Source organism: Megalops cyprinoides, chromosome 5 (genome assembly GCF_013368585.1).
Source record: "Megalops cyprinoides isolate fMegCyp1 chromosome 5, fMegCyp1.pri, whole genome shotgun sequence".
Taxonomy (NCBI): Eukaryota; Metazoa; Chordata; class Actinopteri; order Elopiformes; family Megalopidae; genus Megalops; species Megalops cyprinoides.
In genome coordinates this window covers 19505893-19528918 of record NC_050587.1, presented here as the reverse complement: position 1 = coordinate 19528918, position 23026 = coordinate 19505893, and the positions used below count along the sequence as shown (strand labels likewise).

The 23026-nt window shown below is 39.3% G+C and overlaps 1 long non-coding RNA gene across 3 annotated transcripts in view; it reads right to left on the bottom strand.

The window, feature by feature from the left end:
- The window catches only part of LOC118777416, a 53824-nt gene extending 32634 nt beyond the window's left edge, over positions 1 to 21190 (bottom strand). Inside the window, exon 1 of one of the 3 annotated variants that reach the window (XR_005004964.1) lies at positions 20601 to 21190. This is a non-coding gene — a long non-coding RNA (uncharacterized LOC118777416). Of the gene's footprint in view, positions 1 to 18030; positions 18406 to 20600 lie in introns of those variants that run through there. The other 2 variants (XR_005004965.1, XR_005004963.1) reach the window with 2 other exon arrangements.
- Between the last annotated feature and the right edge of the window lie 1836 nt (positions 21191 to 23026).

The window sequence follows — 23026 nt, the reverse complement described above, 5'->3', positions numbered from 1 at the left end:
CACATCACACTGCGAAAGGTGCCGGAGGCATCGCATGCGTTTAGTGTTGACATTCTGGAACGTTCTTACACTGAAACACACTGACCCCACTGTCACAGAAGCCAAGTTTCTGTGATCTGAGGGTCAAGATTGGCCAATGTGTGCGCCGAGACAAAATTGAATTCATTTTTATGCTGGCGCACAATCACAAAACATTACGCTAAGTTCAAGAAATGGGTAGCATTTTGTTGGACTGCTAAACAGAATACACAGTATCATAACATGGTTTGTATTATCTGTGGTGGATAAAAGTTTTACACGTTCGGATATACAGTCCTATGCATTGAATTTTCTGAACATTTTGACTATATGGTAAAAAAGGATTACATGGGAGACATCACAGTCAAATTGTAATACCATTTTAATGTTTTTAATTGCCATTAAAAAACAAGCATATCTGACATAGAATTTATCGCTCTGGTTGAAGCCAACCAGGAATTTAGCAGGGGATTACATCCTGGAATAAATTTTTCCTTTTGGTTTGAATTGATACATGGGAAGGTCACAATCATTCCTTTGGATTTCCTTTTTGCTTTTTTCTGGAACACATAAACAAATACTGTGCAATGACATAACTTCAGCAATAGCTTGGGTTGAATTAACCCCCAAATGTTGAAGGACATGTGCTCCCAAGGCCATAATGGCTGCATAGTCTGACAGAACCCTAAATTAGGCTTAAATGCAGTGGAAAACATCTGCCACAGTAGTACAGAGAGATAGCCGATAGGGTTTTAGGAGCGGGATACACTACAAAGACCGTACCAAAGCAGCTGGAAACGGAACGGAAGGGGGAAAAAACACACTCCTGTTTGCCACAGCGGCTCCAGCTTGTTTCCACACATCAGAAACCACGTCACGGCTCCAAGCAACACTGTCCTGCGGGGATTAGGAGAGTGTCACAGGAAAACGACCAGAACAAAACTGCTTACAGGAAGTACCCATATCATAAAGGCAGGGGCGGGCGGGGGGGAGACACTGAGGGAGAATTAACGGACGAGGGCCATCTCGTTTCAATCAGGTGTGACAGCCATACCAAGCAGCCCTAAAAGTCGGGAGTGGAAGAAAAAATATCAGAAAAAAAGAAGGAAAACGTGGGTGATTTCTTTGTTTAGCAGTTGTGAGTCAGATGGAGGCGTCTTTACAGGTGGCCAGCTGTCAATAATGCCTCAGACAGAGGAGTGAGTAGGCCTGCAGCCTGCCAGTGACAGTTTCTCAGATACTGGAGTAGTCACTCTGGATTAACTAACAGTGCAATGGCCTGAGAAGCCATCAGGACTCTCCTCGCCATGACAAACGGCAAGAGACATTGTGGACATTGGTTTTTCCACTGCAAGCAGTTTTAAGCTTTGCAAACTGATTTGTAGTTGACTGCAATTATGAGACGAGAATGAAAACCAAGTAAATGTTGTTTTTAAGCAGATTGTCAGATTACTTAATGTGAGCAAACATTTTGCTTCGGTGAGCTCGTTAGCATCAGCTGATTAGAGCGTCACTGTCAAGAAAGTTAGCGTCCTATTCTAGGCAAAATTTGTGACAGCACTTACATTGCATTTCTGAAAAACATATCAAAAACCAGCTTCAGTTTTGCATTTTATCGTGTGATTAGTGCCAAAAATGAAAAGTGCAATACTTTGTGTTGCATTCACAAACTATCTGTGGATAAAACTGATTAAGAGTGCATGATCAAAAATGAATTTAATCAAAAATGAATTTAATCAAAATTTATTACTCAAACAGAAATGATTTATTGAAAGCAGAAAACAAAGAAACTTTCTTTTGTATGAACACAATGCAATATCCTTACAAATGTCTACAAACATTCCATCACATTTCAAGAATGATACATACATTTGTCACATGTTGTGGGGGGTACAGACAAAAGAAGGTAACATATTATAAACATTAGGGAGAACATAATCATCTGAATACAGTATTGTATTGTACTGTGAAATATTAGCTCTCTATCTAAAATAATTCAGACATATATTTGGACAAATGTAAGTGTGGTACAATGATGATTGCAGTTTTAGCGCATTGTTCATATATTTCACTAGTAAATTACACAATTGCACAAGGGTTTAAGCAAAAAGGACATTCATTACAACTATCATGCACAGACAACCAAATTTCATGGAATTTTGAATTCAACTACCCAATCTAAGGTAGCAACTGCATCAGTTCATGTGATTTAAATAGACGCTTGAACTCCTGTCCACTGACAATGCACAGTGGTATAAAATCACTGTAATGATACTGAAAGGGAGAGGCTAATTCTGCAAGGGACACTACTTTCGGAACTTAGCAAAAGGCACTCCATCTGAATTGCACCAGTACAAGTCCAGCAGTGTAACTGGGCTCTTAAATTAATGTGCTGTAAAAAGCATCATTAGCCCAAAATAGATGAGGAAGGCAATCTACAAGGTAAATGAAGGCCAGAGCAGCGCGACGGACCCATTCACTGACTCACAGAACACCGCTGCATCAGCACCAGTGTGGCTGGGGAACAGCGCAAAGGGTCAAAGGTCAATCACTTTCCGATTCTCATGCATTTGTCTGTGCACTTCCTATAAAGTGGCTGCGTGGACATTTTTTTCTCAAATATCATGGTGTGACCTGCCAAATAACCAGACTGTCTGCATCACTCCACTCACAAGATAAAGGCATAGAAAATAACTTTCAGTTGTAAGTGTGCACTCTGACCGGGTAAGAAACGCACATCTGAGAATGGAAGTTTGCTTATAGGCACCCATGATGTTGTCCACAGAGCTGGTAAATGTTTACATTAGCTTCATGGGTAGTGGTGGCCCATTCGATCACCCATTCGATCGCCCAATCGAACTGATTTTTCATTTTGTACAAGAGTGTGGATTTGAGCAAAGAATGTAGCTTATTGTAAAGCTACTTTGAAGAAATTATATTTAACCCAAAAGTATGCATAAAAAATGTGGCTGTACACACATCTACCTGTCATTAACTTGGACATCGAAGCATACTTGACTATACACCTACATCACATCTACTTCACTTTCTTTGACAGACACCCTTATTCAGGGTAATATGCAAAGGTATATGAGTATATGAGTTCAATTACCAGGAATCGGTTCAAGAAAACGAATAAAAGACTAGATACAGTGCAATAATTAATAGACTACTGCTTAGTATACGAGCAATTAGAATATTAGTAATGTGCAGTGAAGCAGCATTTTCCTCAGACACCAATGCAAATCGTGGACAACATAGGTCACAGACATCAAAATAAATCCTATAAAAATACCATGGCCAAGAAAATTGGGTCACAAAATGCCACAGTGTTAATGATGTTGAAAAGAGTGGGAGACAATGTCTTCAGTGAAATATGGTATCAGCATTGGTCCTGTCCACAACAGCGTGTGCATGCCCTGCATAAGTGCTATCCAGATACACGGCGGTTCAACCTCTCTGACAGCAACATGCAGCTTGTTCCACCACTTTTAAACCACACATGAGGAGTGGTAGGTCATAGTTAAAGGGGCTCAGAGGGAGGGGTTAATCAGCTGACCAGCAGGGAATGATTAGGGGGGGGGGGGGGGGGGGGCTTGGCTGGCACTATGCCATTGAGGAAGTGACAGTTGAGAACCAGGGTACCAGGTCTACAAACTGTACATAAAGCTTTTCCTAAATGTTACCTTCCAGTGGTCATTTTTGTGGACACCTAACCACAACTGGCTATTAATTTATGTTTTCTGGAAATGACAAACTGAGCAGTTTGCATCCACAAGGAAGCAAATTATTTGGATAATCACCAACTAAATGCTCCCTTGCAAAGCTGATTTACAAAAGCCTATAACATTATGTCCAATAAAAGTCTTTCCCTGGGTTTCTAGTGTTCGTGGACCAAATGGAGGTGCCCAATCCATGCACAGCTACACACACACAGCTATGTACCAGCCAGAATGCCTGTATTATACTGTGGCAGGGGCAATAAGGAGCTGGGGCATTTCCATTTTCTCTCCATGCCATTCTCTCTGCTCCTGCATGGATTGTGTTGCTGGTCTCATTACCCCCTTCCTTCCAAATCCCCCTATTTTGTATTGCATGTGCAAGGAATCCCATCACTGCAGCTGACAGTGTCTTGGATAATGGTGGCCAGATCCTACCACTGCAGACACAAAATACTTATGTGTATGTGTGAAAAACACAACCCTGATGCATACTCATTTTCATATGTACATGTGCACACACACACACACATACACACACACACACACACACACACACACATAACAAGATATTGTATTTACATATTTCCAAGTAAATATCAAGGCATAAAAAGGACCATAAAAAATCATGACAGCTAGCACCAGGTGATATAAATAAATACATTCACATATGTAGAAATACTGAGGGATCATACATGACAATAAACACTGGCCACCACAAACGCAAGTGCACCTTAAATCGTTTCTGCAGAAACTTTTTTTAGACACAAAGATACAGTGCTACAGTACTGTTTTTATCAATTGCCTGGTGTAAACACAAATGCACACCATTTTTCCGATCCTCACCTATTTTGCTTCCTCTGTACCACACATTTCCAGGATGAGGTTCTTACATTAATAAATGACAGGTGATGCCTGTAATATCCACAAAATCAAGATGCCTTCACCTAGTTCCTCAATCTGCTGTCTACATCATTCCACTCTCCACTGCATCTGCCGAATGTACTCCCACATGAACCACAGGGTAATTCAGCAAGCATTTAACTACACTTCATTACTAGAACTCTTTCATTTTTGCATAATGCTTGTCTGTGCCTATATACACGTACAAGAATGCCACGTATTTTATACGAAGGCTCTAAACATGTTAAAATGTCTCCAGTTTGTCACCTTTGAGTGTGTGAGTGATTTAGATTCTCAAGGGTTAATCTGGCTATATATGGTGCGTTGCCCATTAATTACACCCCTTATTTGCATGTGTGACTCAAATGCCCACTAAGGAAAAATAGCACAGCTGATTCTAGGTGCTCTTTGTGGTCCTGTCAGTATTGACAAAGTTGCAAGAATGTTCACTCGTGTTCCATCTGGTTCAAGGACTCAGACATTCCTTGAATTCAAATATGCAAAAGCATCCTCACTGTGGCTTGTCTACATTTAAAAGAGGGGAACTGCAATTGGCCAGTCTTGAACTGACATGCTCACATGTACTAAGAGAGAAACAGGGCTGCAAAAAGGCATGACATGCAGTAGCACGTTTTTGAATAGCATCACCCGTTTTGTACCCTAGCACCACTGGATGCAGGCTCCCGTCACTCCACCCTGAGCTGAGATGCAAACCACGGTGCAGGTGAGATTGTTCCATCCTTGGTAAAGTCTTCTGAGATAATCAGAACAAGAGAAGGAACAAAGTGCCCTGTAAGATGGTCTTAAAGCTGTGTCTTTAAATGGCTTGTACCCAGCCAGGCCTTTGCAGGCGAAATACAGGCCATGCTTTTAACACATAAACACCGTTACAGTGGGCTTTCTTATTTTGATGTAAAAATAAGAATGCAAAAAAAATGATATTAACATGCAACAATGATATAAAATATTGTCTACATTATTGAACATTAAATACAGTATATACATTAAGTGATCGTTTGTATTTGTGTTCATAACAAAATATTAATTACATGAAATATTAATAACAAAAATATATGAATTTTAAAAAAATAAATGAGGTTCATCAGCGAAATTCCAAATGAAAGGCAAAACTGTTTTTATACATTTATGATATCAATCATGATATATATTTGTATATGAGCCATAGAACCTTGTGTATTTTTTATTTCACTACATAGTTCATATTCTTCACTGTACGACATTCTTAACATTCATAATATGTTGTGCATGTAGTATTGCAACTTGATACATTCCTGCAGACATCTGCAGTTGACAGCATGCCACAACTTACGTCTGTTTTCCTTCATTCTTTCTTTTATTTAGCTCTGATTCAGAACGACTGCATAATCACACAGATCAGTGGTGAACGCAACTCACTTCCACCTTGAGTGTTCAGTTGTGGTTCCTCTGCTGTTTAACTGAGGAAATGACACTGTAAAATCAGCTGTACCAAATCCCAGGCCTCAGTCATTACACATTCAATCGTGAAACAAAAGTCACCACTAACAAGATCCGGCAACATTTCCCTCTTAATACACAGAAAATACAGCCAGACATAAATGAAGCTTCTGCAGAAGGCAGCTCAAGAATCGCTAGTGACTCATGTGCACACATATACATATGCCACATCATATGCTGTAACATAAGTAGGTACATTATGTATATCCGTGGCACAATATTGCAGGGGGAATCAGTTATTTCCAACGCACCCACTGACACGGTTATCTGCAAATCCCTGTGTAATTATCTGGAAAAAAAATTGCACACCCTACGTTGGCTAAGCATGGCAAGGGATGCCGCAAGCGCCACGGCGCGATTTCAATCATGCAAATTACGCATGCAAATGCACCGCACGGCATGCACGGATAGCGGCGGCACTAATTAGAAATCTGCATTCGCAGAGAAAACCGCGCTCATTGTTTAGTGACAAGCGCAAAAACCAAGCGATGTGTGTGCCAGCAGACATTTTAGGTCTAACACCACTGCCCCCCCCCCCCTCCTCCCTTGTTCACCACTGTCAAAGTCATAAGATGGTGGCACCTTGAAAGGAGTGCCTCTGCTGGAAGCAAAGCATTACAGCTAGGTGCCCCCACGCCCTCATGGTGATAAGGGGGCATGTGCATGCTTTCTAATGAATTTTGAACATCCCCTTTTCTAATAAGAGGTTACAGCAGATGCTCCATTTACATTCAGTTGCTTGGCAGATGCTCTTACAAAGGGACTTACAGAGAAAAGGCAAAAAAAGTGCACACAGCAAGGTTGCACAGACAACACTACATACGGAAAATTATAGAACACATCTGAAAATACACCTACATGCTTGAGTCATCTCTAATCAAATTTGCTTAAAGCGGCCAAAAGCTTCAACGGCTATTACTGTACAGGGTAAAATGAATATGCTCTTGCTGCACTGTGCTGGATGGTGCCAGTGCAGCATTGACTTGCATATGCATGCGCAGTCTCTATAAACAAAGAGGGCTTAAGAATCTCCTTTTGGGGGGAGGAGCTTGATAATGAAATCATTTATTATTAAATGATAGAATGCTTTTCTGACACCTCTCTTTTTGTCTTTGACTGCGCAGTCAGCACCACATCTTCCTGTAAAAAGACATGTCTGGACTCCAGTTCAAAGAATCGTGTTCAGTTTAATTCTCAATGCAGGTGTGAGGTACGTTTTTAATTCAATTCTAATATTATGGCCTTGTCTGTTTAGAACACTCCAGATTTTAAGCTGTACCTTTTCAGTTATTTATATTTTATCAAGATAGACAAACAAATTATGTGTCATGTATAATTTAGATTTTTGTTTTTTATGCAATCGAGGGATTTTTAAAATGCAATCATACTCATTTATTCTTAGTTCATGTGACCACACTGACATTAAAAAGACAGCGTACATTGCAAAGACAGCATCCATCAATGCACTGAATAAAACTACATCACTAACATTCAAATAATCTCACTCACCTCTCGAGATACTTAATTGAGGTATTCCACTCAATACTGAAGGGCAGCAGTGCAGTTTAGTGGTCAGACTGAAGGTCTGTAGATACAGGGGATTTGAATACTAGCTGATGCTCTTCCATTTTAACCTTGAACAAGCTTATCCATAATTGAACTAGTAAAAATGCTGCGGTAAAGATATGTTACTGAATAAGTACACTTATGAGTGGTATCAGCTGCCCTGGGTAAGGTCATCTACAATGTAAATCATTAGTGGGCAGTAATATAGCCTTATGACTGTTGCAAATAAGGATGCAATTAGAAAAAGGAAATATTTGCAACTTGATATTGAGAAAATATTTAGATGTTTATTGAGAAAATCTCAATTTCTAGCACATTTTTCAGTTTTCAATTTCTGGCATTTTCCAGAACGGAAATGCAGAATCACTTTTTTTTTATCACTTGCATCGTCCTTATTTCATCTATCTCTGCTTTATTTACTGAACTTCTTTGGATGTTTTTTTCTTCCCTCAAACAGCAGCTGATTTAAAATGTGGACTGTGAACAAGCTGTCACTGTGTGCTTAAATGCAGGGTGACACAGAACTACAGCACAGCACCATTACAGTTGCTTGTACACTTGTACATCCAATGGTGCAGAGTGTGGGCCAGCAGTGTGGCAGTGTGGGCCAATGGCAAGATTGATGCCCCTAAGGATCATGGGCCATACCTGAGGTGGGGCATTGTCACCTTGCTTAAGGGGGTTGAAGTCAACTAACAAGCAGAATTAAGACAAGGCAAGCAGACAGTATCCTTGTCCTCCAGATGTGTGACGATATCCACAAATTAAGTGATCTGCCACAGAAACAACGACCCACAAACACAAGACATCATAAACTCCATTAAACAGACTACAGTAAAGAGATTAAAGACTATTTACTCTGATGGGTAATGACCCCTCCACACAAATGGTGTGCCACCCACAAACTGGGTTTGAGTCACTTGGCTAAGCTGAGGCACTCCGTGACAGCATTAAGCTTGGACCCTCTCTAATACTCTCTGAGACCTAATGAGATAAATAAATAGCAAAGCTTTGATTTAAGGATTAGTAGCACCTGTTAAACCATGTAAGGGGGAATCAGAATTACCACATTCTGAATAGTTTATGATAATTATTCATAGTATTTACTGTATTTAAGGCAATGAAGGATAGGTTTAGGTAAGTCCTATAGGTACATGTTCCTTTGTTAGCCCTGAGAATAAAGGGGATAGTGTGGGTTGGGACATTCAGCTTATTTCATTGAACAATATAGTGATAATTATTTCATTCAATACTACTGCACAGTAACAGAGAGGGCCTGGCCATAATATTATGCACATAACACTGTGCAATATCATTTTCTTTTAATTTATGGTCCTACATGAGCCTGCACAAGGCACCTCACTGGAATTTTCTATTGCCAGCCACAATTAATACACTGTGCCTCACATGAAATGTATAACATAATAGTTGATTAAATAAACAAAGGCTAAAACCGCAGTCAACTGACTCGTTTTATCCCACTGCATAGTGTACATACAGGCAGACACACAGCTTTCTCCCGGCATTGTGCTCTGCAACAGACGGACCTGCCACACCGCTGCTGTTACCAGCACGTGTGCCGTGAGCTCACCTCACCATTGCCATAGCAACACCAATCGCGTATTTGGGGGGGGGGGTCGGGTCTGCCGCACACGCCAGAGGTGCACGAAGAGGAGGGGGTGGGCGTATTAATTCACACTAAGAGTAGCTTGTTTAACAACCACACTCCTCCCAAATACCTGATCTCAGCATTCTAAAAAAAGAGAGAAGCTTTTAATTAAGCTGTCACCAAATTCATCATGTCACCATTAGCCCCACTGAATTGGGAGACTAGCTTTGGTAGTAAGTGAAATGTTTGTACACGTAGACAGTGTAAACCAAGGGAAGAGAGGGAAAAATAACTTCAACAAACACTCTATTTCTGTAAATACTCCATTTTCTCTCCTGCAGGTCAGAACCTTAAATACTGCTAACCTACATTTTTACACACAGCTTTGCATCAGATAAATGCTGAGTGCTTCCTCTTTTGCTGCTTCAGCATAAAGCTCTGTGTATTTGATACTACAATGTTAAGTAACAAATCTAATACCATTTATATATGTGTGCACATGCACAAAGCCACCACCATTGATTAACTGTCACATCAGCAGGGGCTTAGTTCCCACCACTAAATTCTTTAACCCAATCCCATGCAGTGAGGCTACCAAACTTCCACTCACTGGGTCTGCCCATCTGAAACAAGTTCAAGTTCATGTCTGGAGACAGGCAGGATGAAAAGGCTGGAAGCTATGGATTCAGTGTCACAGCTGCTGTTTAAGTGAAACACCCCATGCACATCCAGTCCAGGATAAATCCAGCATGAGGCAAATAAAATGCAATAGATACTTGTGTATTTTCAATAAGAAATTAGTATAAAAACGCAGTATTGCCTGGCCATCAAAATGCTGAATGAAGTTCAGGATTACAATGGATTATCAATAATCAAACACTCATTTTGAGCAAATTCAGATTCCAACAAAACATTTACAACCCTTGAAAAGACTGGCATGCTCAACTATTAAGTCTTTAAGAAAAGTACAAAAAAGTATTTAAAGTGAAATTTACACAAATGAAATTTGCTTGTATTTAGCCATACAATGGAGGTGTTCGGTTTTATATTGTTTAATTGGATGCATTACTGTATACAGTATCAATATTAGAGGTGGTCAGGAGATGTAAATTCCTATCTGAGTACGATTGGTTGCTTGTTTTATTTTCACAATTATACACTCCCATTTGACTGTGCGTTTCCAATCATCATTATTTTGCTATAAACTGTATATGTTGTACTGCACAGGTATGTATTGTGCTGCAACTAGTAGCAGTTACCTCTGAAAACAATGACTAATGATTAAAAGTAATGGATCCCACTCATAACTGCTATTCATTTTAGTTAACAAGGAACAGGACTTCAAGGTTGTTTACTGAATGCGGTAAAAGCCATGTTCGCTTTCAAAACAATTTTCTAATTTTCTGTGAGTAGGGTTTTGTTTCAAGCGTGACTTTTCCAATAATTTATAGTGCACAGCATTGAAAACCTTAATGTCTTTATCCATGAATCTTGTCCACCATGTCCGTGACCAAACCGCTAACCACAGTCAAGCTGAACTTTTAAGGAGGTAAGAAGCATCCATACGCAAAAAAAAAAAAAAAACACAATAGCTACAATGGAAAATATTTTTTCCATGAGCACAGCGACAACAGTAATCGCATGGCAAAATGTTTGATTTCGGGATAAAAAGCCTAGATAACCTATTCATGAAAATAAACCCACTAGGTAAACAAACGACACAAATTATTCCTAAAATCTATGCCAAATAAATAGGCTACCTACACCTTCTCTTACGATATCACGATGGAGGATATTTCTATACTTTCTCGTGTCTTTAATACAGAGAATAGAAAAAAAAAAATGATGCTCCCTCCCCCAGCAATGGAACATCCGTATAGCCTGCACTGACTTCATATTGTCTACTGTTAAAGTAAGAGCAAGCTGCATTTTATTACTGACTAAAACTTGTATTTAGGGGTTTAGAGAAATGAACATTCGCTATTATAAACCATACATCACAATACCAGGTACACTCACCTAACTAGCCAAGGCAAGGTATTTTACTGAATCAAAACACTGATTAACTTCTTGAGAGTCTAAGTAAACACACTGACCTGTTTTGTAGATAGAAGGCTTAGAACTTGCTACACTTGGCAGTCCAATTCAATTTTGCAACAGAATAAACTGGTGCCAGTGTGTTTTCACATGTAAAGGACGAATATAGTGACTTCCTGTCTGATATTCGTTTTATTTCCTTTATCAAATACGCATCCAGATAAAAATAAATTTAAACGATGTCACGGTGTCGCTCACCACGATGTCCTGGGCCATTTTAACATATAGATATTTAATTGTTTTATTAACACTGCTGCACACAGTTTAACACAGAGGGGGCTGGGGCGCATGGTCTCTTTTTACTGTAATCTAGAACGATATTGAACAACTCTACAAAACGTACCCCAAATTTGTCCCAGTGTGGATGGCAATGCCGCCTGTCACACCTGACTATAGACAATTTCAATCGACTTAAGGGCACACAGACACTTGGTAACTCAACGGTTACCCGAATTATATTGTCGTTTGAACAGCGAACGTACAATATCTCCGTACATGGCTTTTTAACTAAGGACTGCTGAAGGGAGTTCTGACGGTGTGGAAAAAAACTAGTTGGATCTTACCAACACCATTTGAACTGACACACTTTCAGTAACATACACAAACACTACCAACTCAGAACGGAACAGATGCGAAATTCATTGCGTATAGTTACCAAAAGTAATTTACATACAGCTCCTTCTTTCTGAAACTTCTCCTGCAGAGCCACAAATACGACCTTAAAACAACCTCGCCTTTAATCACCAATTAAACAACAATGACCGAAGAACGTAGGTAACAAAAGAGGCGAAATAATTCGAGTTTATTTTACTTGTATTTAGTGCCCGGACAACATAACTCTGCTCTTATACAATGCAGACAAACACAATTTAACTATCCGCAGCCTGTTAATTGGGTAATAAGACCACCCAGACCTCACGTCAAGTAAATTATTATTTAGGGCCTGTTGTTTTAAAAGGCGTTGGCTTTAGTTTAACCTATACAACCATGTTTTACAACACTTTGGTTGTAGCCCTAATAAAAAAAGACAAAAACTCTTTACTGAGAACACCCAACACGTTAGTGGTCCACGGGGTACGTAAGAGTCAGGCACGTGTTTCACAGTCAAGTCCAAGTAACTCATCGCAGTCTCCTCTAAGGCCTTGGCGACTGTGCAATGAAAATACACCGACTCCTGACTGAGAAGGCCGCTAGGCTATAGGTACACATTCATGCACCACCTCCAGGGCTAAGGTTAGTTTAAAATTGTACATTTTATATTTGATTCTTTGTGCATTCCCACGAAAACATTTGTCTAAATGGGATATATTAATAAACATAATCTTTATAAATTGCATTTTACTCAAAATAAAAGGCAGTCCATGTCTCAAGTTCAAAATCAAATACAGCTAGTTTGTGTTGGTTAGATGTTAAATAATAAATTACATTTTCGCTTATATTGTTTTCATTTCACATCTGCAGTTTTCAAATGTTTTTTTTTTTTAACTACGGGTTCTGTACCTGATTCCCGTTGTATATTTTTGCCATTAAACATTCAGACTATTGCCATGCAAGTTTGGCCCGCGTCTACTGTGGGTGGGAAACGTCGCCACCTTCTAAAGTGATGCAGATGAGTCTGGGACACTTGGTGGTTTTTCGTGACCTAGGTCGCCCCCACCCCCAACTCTGACAGCGCTGTCTGTCATATTCGGCCTCTGCGCGACATTGCCACTTGCCCTCGAGCGTGGGAATGAGAGGCTCTAGTCGTTCACATCTCATGCAGTCCGTTTAACGGAATCAATTAAGGATGGCCAGCGCCACTCTCCTTAGCCATTCCATTTTTTGTCGGGTTTACATACGTCCCAATTATTTCAGTTTGCGAAGCCATTTCCTAGTTAGAGCGATTATTCCTAAATGAAAAGGAAGAGAGGCGCGCACGTGTGTTCCTTCATGAATATCAATCTCATTTCAATGCTCCACGCACTTTGACAAGTGGGACTATATTTTCTCTCTTGTCTTTAAGCTTGATTACCATCCTCAAGGAAAATCCCTTTTCAGGAGCATTCATTCTATATATACGTATAAAAAGGTATCTTTTCGGAAATGCTATGCATTGCTTTATTATTAGTAGGGTAGTACTATTGGTAGTAGGAGTCAATAATAAAAACAGTAATAATAACAATAGTAATAATAACAGTACACACCGTAACAATAACATTTTAAAATGATTGTGAGTGTGCGCATACTCGTTTGTTTTGTGTGTGTGTGTGTGTGTGTGTGTGTGAGAGAGAGAGAGAGAGAGAGAGAGAGAGCGGGGGGGGGGGGGGGGGGGGGCAGAGAGAGAGATTGCTTGTCTGCGCGCGCGCACTAATCAAACTTCAGTAATGGCCTATTTTTTAAATGACACAGATCTACAGTAGTGTCCTCCTTATGTTTCTCCACAGTAATGTTCATGAGCGATAAACACACAGACATACTCTTAACCCGATTCATCCGACCAACAACTTTAAGCACTGTAAATGTCTGCAATGCACAATTTCCACCTCTATTTTATGATTTCAAGGAGTTGCCACTTGACGCACTAGATCAAGCCAAGCATTTTTAACATTATTTGTAGTAACGTCTTCTTTACGTTCTGAAACGTCCTTCCAGCGTCCACGACGATCCTGGAAGCAGTTTTTACTTTCGGTTATCTAGCTTTATGACGACCAACACACTCATACAGCTAGATAACCAAAGATAACAACCCACTTCCCATCCATCACTTGTATTCCATGCAAATGTTCACTCCAATTATTATTTTAATTCTGGTCCTATTCGTTATAGTCCATAAAAATAATGTTAAATCCTCTCTTCGTGGTCTGGAGTTTTTAACGACAAGAATTGGGTCTATTTCCAAAAGTGTATCATCCTTTGATTGGGGTCGCTGTCCTTCAAAGTTTATCCCAACTTTTACCTGTATCAATTAGTTTTTCAATCAAAGGAATATGCTATCCCAGAGGTTGAATAGTGCCGGCTTGGTGTGTATAAACAATTTTCGACAAGTTGTAAAAAGAATAAAAAGTAAGAATTATCCGTCCTTGCACAGGCCCGTATTTGAATTGTAAATGCTTCATTCTCACAAATGGTTCCTTTGCCACTATTAACACCTTGTGGTACGAACAAAATCCTGCGTATCCACCCAGTACGAATATACTGTACGAAAAAATCCCCTCCTGTTCCAGCGTAGAGTGTAGAAAGGATGCAAGAAAGACGTCGCCGTACCGCTTTTGATTATGCTAATAATATATTTTCAACGGCTGATGGAAACTTAATTGCACGCATTACGCGTCTTTCGAGGAGAGCGAGAGCTGGATCGCGACGCATACAGAGGAGAGAGCTAGGGAGACGAAGATGCCGTCCTTCCTTGCTTCCCGCTGCCAACAGTCTGAAAGGAGAAAAGGGCCATCATTGAAAGAGGGAGGGGGCTTGCAGTACCAAAATCTGGACCAACACGGTGAGGTCAAAGGTCTTGGACCGCGGGAGTGTATGGTAATGATGATGTCGTAAGAATTCTCAAGTGCACGTTTATATTTAGCTGTATGCACGAGTGAGCAGCGGTCTCCTCGCGGTATTACCAAGAAGACAGGAATAATTCCTTCTTCCATCAACGAACTAAAACCCAAGGAAAAGGGGAATAATATTACACGGCCTATATACTGCTGTCTTGCAGGAAGATCGTTGTAATATCCATTCTGGGCTACATTTTCTCCTCGCGCGGTCAGATGAGATCTCCGGGCCTGCTGTATCGCTTTATCAAGTGGGTCCAAGGAACGCTGTGAATCGGTGTATTGTTGGCAGCTTGCTTTGGTGTTGTATTTTAATGACCTCATATCTCATTTAACAGGCATAGTCAATATCTACGGGGATTTACAGGTATTCGAAGACATTCGTCTTTGCTTCATTCATTTCCACATGCCGTAAACCACAGCACTTTGTTTCTCCCCCAGGAAAGGTGTAATATAAGGTAGGTTTCCTTCTTTAGTAACTTGCACGCAGCTCACTCGTACAGTCTCAATTTCGTCCGGTGCATTACTTTATCTTATAACGACCTGTTAATATTATTAAATGTAGGCCTATTGCTTCTGTCCACATACTGTATCTCGCGAAGATATTGTATTATACCTTCTTGAATGCATGTTGTAGATGACATTTGGTAACAGAGGGAGTAACGCGTGCCCACCTCCATACACACGCCCGCTTGAGAGCAATTTCAGTGTGCTGATAGTAGACTATTAATTTTAGAGGCACTAACATATCGACTAAGACACAATGATCTTATCGGTGTCATACCTTCGCTTATAGCTGTAGAACACCGAACATCTCAGCACGCGAAACCCCAACCAAACCAGGCTCTTCATTAATACTGTTGTAGCCTACACACAACTCGTGTATAAGTGTGGAGAAGGCGAATTACAGGACCATTGAGCACCTGCATGGTACCCCTCCCAGATTTTTCTGCGTCAGATCGTTATTCAGTTCAAATGAACCAGAATGAAATCGCAACTCTAAAATCATATTGTCTCAGTTTTTGTGCCGTTTAGTAGATGGATAGCTTTTCGATTTCCAGTCTAATCTCGATATGATTTTTCTTGGTTTTTTGACCAAGCATGCCGTATCTTTCTCATTCTCAGTTTCCCTCCCCCTCCTTTCTCTATCCCCCTCTCTCTGTCTCTCTTTCTCTCACACACGCGCGCGCACGCACACACAGACTCTCATAACCCGTGTCTACTGCACCTCCGTGTATACATGTAAATGAATAAATACAGTGTTCTCCAGTTGGTACATTAAAATAGCTCCAAATGCTACATTCTAGCCGCGCCAGCGGATTCTGACTGGAGAATATTCGTGACCACACATGGTTATCATGCCACGAGTGCATCAACTAAACACGTATGATTATTATATTGTATTGTTTCCACGTTTGGGAATCGATTGCTCACTACAGTAGAATTTAATTCATATCTTTATTAACAGGGCATTCATATCTAGTTAGAAGCATGACTGCCGTTTAAGTGTTTAATTGCTGTCCTGCGCATAGAATCGTTTCGTTTGCTGTGTTTTCTGCGTCCAAGTTGTTGTTCCCTGATACATGTAGTAACAATTTCAGCGTCAATGGCAACCGAATTACAAAGCACGTGTAGATTAAAGTGTTGCGATTCTTGATTTCCCATCAATAATTAAGGAGGGGGAAGCAACTGAGATGACAATTGTACGCACATGCGCCATTCATTAGTAGCCTTGTCACCGATTGGCTTATTCCCTGACATTACATACTCAACAGACAAATGAAAACGCAATAAGGAAACAAACGCCATCACTATTGCAGTTACCTTAAATAATTATGCCAACCATTGATCTTGTAAAATAGAACGTGGAGACATAAATGTGCATGTCTTCAGTAAATGGAAAATGTCTTCCCTTGTGCCATGACGTATTTCTGTTTTATTTAACTGAGTACGACAGTAACCGCCACTTACCTAGATGTTCATAGTTTAAACATCACATGCACATATGCATATATATGCGTTGTAGCAAATCGAATTCAGTAAATTGTTCCGTGATTTTTGTAATTTTATGAGTAGGAATGAAATGAAAGTCTCTGAGCCAAGACATGGAACGTTTAGACAATATGTCTTTCATTTATTTTTTGGTTATTTATATTTCCTGGTGTGAGAACTGTCGTTCACATGTAAATAAGCATGTACATTTTCATTTATAAATTTTAATAAAAAAATCCAATACTGTTTATTGCAATTAAATTGTGTCCAGTTTTATGTGTATGTGTGTGTGTCTGATTTCTTCAGTAGAGCGTGTAATCGCAGTGGGAAACAGTGTCGTGGCCAGCCGTTAGCCACGTAGGTTTCAGTCCTTTCTGCACAAATGCACGCATACATCATCATCTCGTGCAGCAATTAAGCAAATGCCTGGTTCAATCGCAGCACTGATGTGACGTCACGGTAGAGGGGAGCAATATCCCACAACTGTTTTCTTTTAATATTAGGGATTGATTACAATGTTTCACTACAAATGCATTACAAAAGTTGTACAGTAAGCCTACCATGTCAGCAATAGCATATTGTCATATTCATTACATTTATAAAGTTATTAATATAACTGATATTCTGCAACCAGTCCCAATCGAATGTGTGGAAATCTATAGAGCTGGCCACAGAGCAGATGTGATCTGTGGCCCACTGGGGACCAGTTTCTATCCGACTGTACGAGTGGGTGACCGGCCATAAGACACTACCTTCCCGGCGACATGCCTAAAATTAGGTTACAGTTTGTAAACTCCCACGGCTCACTCGCCATGTGCTCATACATTATAACGCATGATACAGAAATGAGATTTCTGTTCAAGAATAAATCCTAGTCGTGCTCAAACCCAGTCGCTGTTGCGCCCAACATAATATTCAAAATTAGCCTAGTTTCAAAAGCAGTTTGTCGCCAGTAATAACCCTTTAACCCTTCATTGAAGCTGATTTCGAATTTTCAAACAATGAACAATACTGAACTATCTCTTAATAAACTCTTTTTTCATAACTACAGCAACTTCCACACAACGAGATTTACTTGTAAGGAAATAAGCATTGTACTTACATTTTGTAAATGTATGCCATATTATATCGCAGGTGGCTTGATCAACCCTGACGTCCGAAATCATCCAGGAATAATGCCTTTCTAAATTTTTCAGGGTTCTTTCTCGACTTCCCACCAAAAATCCATCCATTCCTTGTCGTCACTTCATTTAAAATTGCCGCTAATTCTCAGCTCATTACGCGGTGCTTCAGTTGCTGTGAGTAAAGCTGGAACATATTCCAACCACATGACGGTGAGAGAGAGAAAGGAGGAAAAAACTTTCCCATAACATATTTGTCTTCAGCACCAAATGGAAAAGTGAAGTGCTGTGCGAGGAGTGGGCAAGTTTTGGGGGGCTGGCCGAAGCATAGTCCATCCCTCCTTTTAGAGAGGGACGTGCTCTGAAATTCAAACAAGTTGCCCATATCTTTAGTTGGCTGAACATACACTGAAGAGCCATTGTTCATCTATAGCCGCGAATTTAACGTTGTTCCCAAGCCTTACGGTTTGATGGCAGAAATTTCTTTGCGCCTTATTAGACCGCGTTTAACGTTTAGAGTCATTGTTTAAACATTTATTGAAAATTGGATATTTATTAAACTAAACTAGAGAAGCTCCTTCAATAATTCGGTATGAAATATAAGGCATTCGCTATTTGTAATGGTAGTCACTCGGTAACGAGCAAGGACTGGACTGTCTTTCATTAAGAAAGTTTTTAAAGTGTTTTTTTTTTTTTCTCGCACATTCAAAATTGAGACCCTTTAACGTGCATAACGATTAATAGTTCTTAACGTCGTATATGGCACTAATGATAATTGGCAAGTCTGTGCTTTCATATAGACAGGTCATCCACATAATGACTTAATTACCATCCAATGTTGCGCGTTTACCCGTCACCATTAGTGTGAGTAGTGGAAAAACTGTGTATTGTATTCGGGAAACAAACCAAAAGGAATTCTGTTCAATGAAATGCCCGTGGATGCATGCATAGATGTAATAATATTGGGAACAGAGTCTTAAATTCGTATGTTGTGACTTCATACTATAGGCTTGTATTCATTGAACGTTAATGCATTATATCCCGTGAGCTAATGCGAACCATCATTTTATCCATGAATGTATTGAGAAAATATTGGTGTTCTGCTTACCAAAGATTGAGCTAACATGTTTCAGAATTACATAATTACTTTGAATTTTTCCATCCATTTAAAGACGTTAATCTGAGATAAGAGTCTAGTAGCTATTTTGCCCGTTTATCTCTTCAGTCTTTGTTATATTTAATTATGTCCTAAGTGATCATACAACATGACTAAAGTTGAATGCGACAGTTTTCGATTTCATCCGAAGATTCTGGGGAGTCAAAATTCGGCAGTAACCTCAGTTGCATCTGCCTGTCTCCATTGGATTCACGTTGAGGTTTAGCAGCGAGGTCATGTCCAATGACGTAGTCTAGCATATTTGCTACGCGCAGCCATATTTAAATACATTACGCAAATTAGTACATCAAAATATGCAAATCCTGCTTGCATAGTCTTTCTTCCAGCAGACGGACTAGATTTTTCCCTAAACCTATTTATTCCTTCGCAAGTTTAAAGGCTTTCATTTACTTTTTTTTCTCATGAAGCCCCAAGCATGTATACTTCATGTCATGCGAAGCTAGGGACGTGTTGTGAAGAAACGAAGAGTTCTGCCGGGGAAATCGTCCATGCATAATGAGATGTCTACGGCGCCTTTCCCACTCTCCCGATGCTGTTGGTTCCAGCCTCTATACAGTTTTAATCTTGATGCATTTGTGAGGTAGATTCGCATTTACTTTACTTTACTGAATGATCCACACACTGTTTAGTATGATTATATGTTTGTGATCTCTACATAGTGAATTGCAACGTGTGTGTGCGCATTTATATATATATATATATATATATATATATATATATATATATATATATATTCTTAAAATACATACGAGAAGATATGATGATCTGATTTATTAATTTATTATAACATTAATAAGATTAATAAAACCCAACAGCTTACCATGCTGAAAAAATACCCTGAAATCTAGTTATGTAAGTATGCGTTTCATAAAACAGCAGTTTAAGAATCATAAACAATCTTCATCCTATCTGATGAAGAGGAACAAAAATAATTTTATGAAGTGGACGTTCTAAGGTTTTATAGCGTTGTATAGTCAAGTTTTACCATGGCATGTACTTACTTAATTTTGTTAGTTTTGACCTTAATGTAGGACCAACGTACTATTAACTTTAATACAAACAGAAACATGGATAAACTGCCTACTTCTATTAAACCAAAACATTAAACATATATTCTTCTTAAGATATTTTTCATTTTGTAATCGCTGTTTCCGAATCACTTTTTTATTATTGTTGTTTATATTTATACTTCTCAAAAAAGAAGAGGCATTAGACATTTATACACGACATATATTACAGCCACGAACATATTAAATCTACTTTTACTGTGTAAACGCTGGTTAATTAAGAAACTCCATGGTAGACATTGCAAGCGAAGGCTCTTACTGTCACATGTTGGAAAACCAAGCGCGTTTGCCTCCGGTTTTAACTTACCAGTTTGGTCTTTTTCCCTAATCCAAATGCATGACTTTCAATAACACCCAAATTCTAACTTGCGGTCACCTATTGGTATTGCTTTAAGATGAGTTCCACCAGTAACCTTGCTACCTCATTTTGGATACCTCGCCCTGTGATGTGATCATATGTGTCACCAATGAGCTGGACATGGTTAGACAATTTTTTAGTCATATTAGAAGATATGTCACCTGCTTCCATTTCTGTCCTGCCGCAAACGGTATACCAATAGATTTTCTTACCTGCAGCGAAATATTAATATCCACACAAAAACGTCATGGCAATCCTGTAAAACGTCTTGTTAAAACGTCTCCGTGATTTCCCCAGTTCAGTCACGTCGACTGAATACGAGCTTGCAGCGGAACTACTGACAGATTACCATCTTAATGCATATTCACTACAAATCAAAATAGCAGAGCCCGTCACGCGAATACTAAACTGAAGTTGCAGTCTCAGACCCCTAACTCAAGCACAGAAAAAGAACGGGAAAAGCGGGACAAAGTCACAGAGCACTTTTGTAAATTCTTTTAAGTGTTTTTAAACGTGCACGCACACACACACACACACACACACACTTAATCTACAGTTTTACATCTTATTATTAAAAAAACACACACATTCGTTTATAAAAAATGACACTAGTTTAGATTTAAAACTATTGTACGTTCAAAATCTTATTAACTACATGAAGCATTCAATACGTTTTGGTATACATTAATGATAGTGTGGAATCCTTGGGCGTGTCTTGGGCATACACTTAGACATTATATATAATGGCAATGGCAAAAAGATCCTGATTTTGGCGTTCATCAGAAGGCATTTACACATGTTCATGTCACATTTGACGCAGGTTTATTTTCAACTGAATGTATTTATTCTCTACTTATTGCTGGCTATGTGGAGTTAATAAACTTATTGTTATGCAGTGTCAACATGATGATGATGATGATGATGACGATGATGTGGAGGATAATGATGATGTTGTTAAAAGTTATAATCTGGATTTGTTATCATTTTCAGCAATAATTTTTTGAAGAGGTTATATATCTTTAGTACTGTCATCCAGTTTTTATCACCCGTTTGTTATCCCGTCGATATGTATTTTACGTTAAGTCACTTTACATATAATAATATATATAATATAATATAATATAATATACAAATTACTCCGCACATAGATAAAAATGTTTTGAACACAAATACCCACGGTGTCTACTCAACGGGATGGCACGCCACCGGTTTAAATTAAGTTGTTTAAAGTTTGGCTGCAGTGACTTAATAATGAGATTTTTCTTTGGAGATAGTTGCGTTTCCGCTGCTTCTGAAGAAAACATCTGCAGCCAAGCATATCTACTCTTAAGGTGAAGTCTGATCAGAACAGCGTGATGGCTGAAAGAGTGTTGCGTGCGAGCGTGTGTGTGTGTGCACGCTTACAAGCAATGTGTGCAACTGCGCGTATTTGTTTAATATTGGCTGTTGTTCAGACTAACTGTTGTTTAATTTGAGATATTTGAAAGGGTCCCAGTATAGTTCCTGATTTTATCAACATTTCTCCCGACGAACGCTTCTTGTTGCGTGACTGCGACACCCAGTGGTACCTCAGGAGTTATACATAAAGTAGACGCACACAAGAACGTCATAAACCAGGATGCCTTGGATTGCAATGATTTCATTTGGTAAAAGAATTCCGTGTTTGCAGAAAAAGCATACTATAAAGTTGTGTCATAACTATAAATAATTAATGGAGTTCGAGGGAAGTCATAATTTCCACAATATTCTTTGAATCGAGGTAAATAACAACCGAAATGTAGGCCTTGCCTTCATCAAGAAGTAAATACACACTGCCTGAAAACCGTAATGAAGAATGAAGGCCTGACTATGAAGTGAGCAGCGTAGCTAATACTTCGAAACCTTTTAATGACCGGTTTAATCGAGGGCAATATATGTGCAGTAGGCCTATACTCACCAACACAATACGTATATGTGTATATATGGACGTCGCAACACATTTTGTCTCGATGTTTGCCATTGAAATTTTGCCTACATCCTGACAATTGTTTCTATCAACTTAAAATTGTCCATAGTAAAATAGCCATTATTTTTTTATTACCGTTATCTTTTTAACAAGCCACAAATAACCAGAATACGGTTGCATCGATCCTCCGTTTCATTACAAATCTAGGTAGTATTCAGTGGGTAACGTGGGTGGCATGATTAATAGAAAATCTCACACAAATTAGAATTCTTTATTTAATGTTACAAAGTCTGTTATCCAAAGTATAATTATTTAGCATTACACACAGCGTATTACCACTCTGACATGCATAATCACCCCGGGCTGATCTGGATATTGCCGCTGAGTGCGAAATTTTAAGCAGAAGAATGTACAAAGTACGGATAGACAT